This window comes from Propithecus coquereli, unplaced genomic scaffold (assembly GCF_000956105.1).
Source record: "Propithecus coquereli isolate 6110/MARCELLA unplaced genomic scaffold, Pcoq_1.0 Scaffold585, whole genome shotgun sequence".
Lineage (NCBI taxonomy): Eukaryota > Metazoa > Chordata > Mammalia > Primates > Indriidae > Propithecus > Propithecus coquereli.
This window is the reverse complement of record NW_012151785.1, coordinates 478,561-483,856: the sequence shown is the minus strand read 5'-3', so window position 1 is coordinate 483,856 and position 5,296 is coordinate 478,561. Positions and strand designations below refer to the sequence as shown.

Here is a 5,296-nt window from a genome sequence, read left to right as displayed (position 1 = left end):
GATTACAGGCATGAGCCACCATGCCCAGCCCCCTTTGTAGTTTTGAGAGTAGTCAGCAGTTGTGCTGCATTGTGTGACACTCAAACTAACGTTGTGATGGCATGTTCTGGAAGGACAGCCATATACCTGATCTGACCCTCTGGACACCAGCATGTGGCTTTAGTTATTGATTAGGTTCATTATATTCTGCTAAATTATACTGAAGGGATGTGTATATCTACTTGGAATATTCTCCACTAAAGCTTTCTAATGATGGCTGCCCTATGATAGAGAATCAACTGTAAACAGGTTACTGAACTTGAACCCATGTGTAATTTTGTCTTTATATTTGCTGAGTTTCTTTTCTTTTTGTTTTTTTTGGAGACCGTCTTGCTCTGTTGTCCTGCTTAGAGTGCAATGGCATCATCATAGCTCACTGCAACCTCAAACTCCTGGGCTCAAGTGATCCTCCTGCCTCCCCCTCCCAAGTAGCTGGGATTACAGGTGCATGCCACCATACCTGGCTAATTTTTCTATTTTTAGCAGAGACAGGGTCTCCTTCTTGTTCAGGATGGTCTCGAGCTCCTGGCCTCAAGCAGTCCTCCCACCTTGGCCTCCCATTTATTTATTTTCTTCTAGATGCTAGGAATACATAGGTAAATTCAATAGAGCCTTACTTTAGTAAACAGTGTAATTCTAGAATAGAAAGGAAATAAGCATGGGTAGAGCTGAGTGACTGAACGGAGACTGTTAAGAAATGAAGATGGAGAGGAAGCTTAAGCTGATCTGTGTTTCTTACAGGATGTCCACTTTCTGAATATCAGCATTCATTTGTGAAAAGAGGATTATTAGAGTAGGCCACTTTATGAAGTTGTTAGATGTAAAGTCATGGAAAGATCATAAAAAGCCCAAGATTTAGGATTGTTAATGCTATACAGGCAACTTGCATACCATGTTTATGTATTTTTTAGTAGAGTGGATTGAAATGCCAGTTTTAGCTTTTTTTTTTTTTGACATGGGGTCTTGCTCTGTTGCCCCAGGTAGAGTGTAGTGGTGCGATTATTGCGAACTGCAGCCTCAAACTCTTGGGCTCAAGCAATCCTCCTGCCTCAGCCCCCCAAGAAGCAGGGACTACAGGTGCATACCACCATGCCCAGCTAATTTGTCTATTTTTTGTGGAGACAGAGTCTTGCTATTGCCTAGGGTGGTCTCAAACTCCTGGGCTCCAGTAATCCTTCCACCTTGGCCTCTCAAAGTGCTAGGATTATAGGCGTGAGCCACCATGCCTGGTGTACTTTTAGCTCTTTTTAGGGAGCTGTGTGTAAAATCAAGATCTTAATAAAAGTTTTAGGGATCTCTTTACCAGTTACTTCCTTTAATGGCAAAGGAAAACTTGCAATTTTAAAATACAACAAGTATTCAGTTAAAGTCAGTAGTTTTCTTATTATCTATACAGAACGTCCATAACAATTCCACTGGAAGAGTCAGTTTAGGAGACTCAAGTGTCTACTTCTCTGGTATACACAGCCCAGTCACTTTTTCATCAAGCTGAATTTGGTGTCTTTTTTTTGAGACAGGGTCTTACTCTGTCACCAGGCTGGAGTGGAGTGGCAGTGGTGTGATCATAGCTCACTGTAACCCCGAACTCTTGTTGGTATCCTTTTATATGCGTGTTGTTCTCGTTTTGTACCTTTCTGGATCAGGTACTCAGCTCTTCTTTGCAGTCAACGTTGCCACACTGGACTGGGCAAGGAATAGATTCGGGAGGTTTCTTTTGTCCTACATGTACTTGTACGAGATTGATACTTGATAGATACTTTAGTGGGGAGACATGGAGGGCATCATAAACTCCTTTTCCTGAATCACAGTCTTCAGGTCTTTTTCCTCCAGCTCTTCTTTTCTGGCCAAACGTTCCTTTTCTTTTCTTTTCCTTTTTTTTTTTTTTTTTAGACAGGGTCTTGCTCTGTTGGCCTGGGCTGGAGTGCAGTGGTGTCATCATAGCTCACTGCAACTTCCAACTCCCAGGCTCAAGTGATCCTCCCACCTCAGCCTCCTGAATAACTGAGACTACAGGTGCGTGCCACCACACCTGGCTAATTTTTCTGCTTTTTGTAGAGACAAGGTCTTGCTATGTTGCTGAGGCTGCTCTTAAACTCCTTGCCTCAAGTGATCCTCCCGTCTCAGCCTCCCAAAGTGCTAGGATTACAGGCATGAGCCACTGCACCCAGCCTCAAATTTTCTTTGAGTTTTCCATGACGTTTTTTGTAGAGTTTTTTGGGTTTTATTTAGATAGGGTCCTGCTCTGTCATCCAAGCTGGAGTGCAGTGGCACAATCATAGCTCACTGCAGTCTCAAACTCCTAGCCTCAAGTGATCCTCCTGCCTCACCCTCCTGAGTAGGTGGGACTATAGGTGTGCGCCATCATGCCTGGCTAATTAAAAGAAAAATTTTCTTGTGGTGACGGGTCTTGCTGTGTTGCCCAGGCTGGTGTTGAACTCCTGGTCTCAAGCGATCCTCCCACCTCAGCTTCCCAAATTGCTGGGATTACAGGTATGAGCCACTGTGCCCAGCTTGTTTTGTTTTGGTAATAATTCTTTATTTCTGTCCACTTCTGTGGATTCCCGGTTTTCCATTCATCTCTCCATCACCTTAGCGTTCAGTCTTTATGCCTCTTCCCGCTCTAGTCTGCAGCCAGAACTCCTCTCCGCACGTGCTGGTGGCCACTGCCAAATAGAACTGCTTCCCTGACCTCCTATAATGCCATGTTACAGGTTCTTTCCATTTGTGGTAGAGCATGGTGATGTTGAGATAATGGTTAATTGCCTAATAAAACTCTGAAAAAATGTACTTGCTGATCTGTATTTGGCAGAGGGCTTTGGGAGGGCTTTTTGCGTGTTTTTTTGAAACCCTGACGTCAGCACTCGTGTATTACAATTGAGGTTTGAATCATGGTGCCATTTGGTTTCATGGTAATTTATCAGAAACATTATTCAAATTCAAGTAGGTTTCTGGGTTTTATTAATTAACCTCAGAGACAGCCACAAAGTTGCAAACTACTTTATAAAGTTAGACAATCTAGACTTTCTAGGGCAAGAGGAGTCAGGACTTTCTAGGGCAAGAGAAATTAGTACTGTTAGTAAAGGCTCAAGAGGGTACTCTGAGGGAGGAGAAATACTAATTAACATTGGTCAGTATTTTACTGTCTAATTAGAAGATAACATAATTATTAAAGCTTCATTAATCGGTTAATTTAGAAATTTATCCTGAAATTAAGTGGCATAGTTAATGACTTCAGTTTGTTAAAAGATCTGGTAGGGAAGGATTTTTTATTTTTTCCAAATCCTTAGCTTTCTAAAATTAAAAAAAATTTTTTCCAAAATGAAACAGTTTTCTAGATCATCTTCCTATTAGTTTATAAAAGCTGAATTTTACTCATTTTTTCCCTTTTTTTCTACCTTTCTTTTGAAGAAACAGATGAGGTTACTGAAACTGTCATAGACTCAACAATTAGAGGAAGTAAAACTCCGAAGTTGGCTGGGCGCGGTGGCTCACGCCTGTAATCCTAGCTCTCTGGGAGGCTAAGGTGGGCAGATTCTTTAAGCTTGGGAGTTCAAAACCAGCCTGAGCAAGAGCAAGACCCTGTCTCTACTAAAAATACAAAGAAATTAATCGGACAACTAAAAATGTATAAAAAATTAGCCAGGCATGGTGGCGCAAGCCTGTAGTCCCAGCTACTCGGGAGGCTGAGGCAGAAGGATCGTTTAAGCCTAGGAGTTTGAGGTTGCTGTGAGCTAGGATGACGCCACGACACTCACTCTAGCCCGGGCAAAAGAGTGAGAGTCTGTCTCAAAAAACAAAACAAAACAAAACAAAACTCTGAAGTTACTGCCCATAACTTCTGCACAGGCTGTCTCTCCGGGACCTGCTTTATTTTACATGATGTCCCTTACTTTTGACACTTCAGCCTTCTTGTTCTTTGGGGTACCGTAGGCTGTGCTGCCGCTGGGCTTTTGCTTTCATTGCTCCAGGTGCCTCTACCCTTTGACATCTTTCTTCCAGGTCTTAGCTCGATTATGACTTACTCCTTGACCCCTGGATAAAAACACTTGAAGCATCACATACCATTCTTTAGTTGACTTCCCATAATCATAATTTTACAGTTACTGATAGAATTTGATGGGTTGAACTCACCTACTAAGCCCCATGTGTTTGCCGAATGTATTCGTAGGGCCCAGGACAGGCCTGATGTACAGGGACTCAGCGAATGTTTGAACGCGTGAGTGAATGAGTGAGAGTACATGTAAACGTACTTGCATAATCTGTTAGGGAATCCGCAGCCCTTGTCTCTTTTTCCCTAGTTCCCCACCTTCCCCTCCTGCCCTGTCTCCCCAAATGAGGAAAAGCTCCTTTGAGGGGAAATACCAACTATATTTAACAGTTCTGGGAATATCTATCTGATTATAAAATGATCACAAAACCCATGAAGCTGTGTGAGTTCGTGCTGATGGGGTGCAGGAAGTTAGCACTGATTATCTGCTGTGTACTAAGTACTTGAGATGCACAGTCCTTCTCACCTGCAAAAGATCCCATGGATTTTAGGTCTTGGCTGGTTGGTTTCTTAGATGTCATGTTTGGCTTTCCACCTGTAGGCTGCTAATGTCATGTGAGTGGTTTTTAACACCAGGCAGGGAGAAAAGTAGGGTGTTGGTGCTGTTCAGACTTTAGCATCAAGCTCAGCCTTTGAGGTTAATGATCTTGCTATTTAAATGCTAAAGTAACCTTGGTAGCTGCCATGTCTTAAAGTCTCACTTTTAAGATTGACTTACTTTTTTTAGATCCTGTCTTTAAAAATTACCACAGTAATATCTGTATAGAACAATTAGGAAGAGTAAAAAGAAAAAGAAAAATCATCTGAAATTTCCTCAGCTAGAGGGGAACCTCTCAATGTTTTGGCACGGATATTCTAAGTACGTTTCCCATGTGGACATCAGACTTAGAAGAATTAAACCTGCAAAAAAATGAACTACAATTCTACCACCCCATATTAACCAGTCATTGAACATTTTGGTATATTTCTTTCTAGTCTTTTTTTTTTTTTTAACTTTAACCTTTCCTAGATGACAGTGTGTATTTCAGTGTATATTTCAGCCTCCTCTTTTCTTGCTTTTGTTTTTTTTTTGAGACAGAGTGTTACTCTGTTGCCCTGGCTAGAGTGCCATGGCGTCAGCTCACAGCAACCTCAAACTCCTGGGCTCAAGCGATCCTACTGCCTCAGCCTCCCAAGTAGCTGGGACTACAGGCATGCGCCACCATGCCT

The 5,296-nt window shown here is 42.2% G+C and overlaps 1 protein-coding gene across 1 annotated transcript in view; it reads left to right on the top strand.

Annotated features, from left to right (window-relative positions):
• LOC105821645 (WASH complex subunit FAM21-like) overlaps window positions 1-5,296 on the top strand; it is a 69,673-nt gene that overhangs the window by 1,713 nt on the left and 62,664 nt on the right. The gene's annotated exons all lie outside the window — the stretch shown is intronic.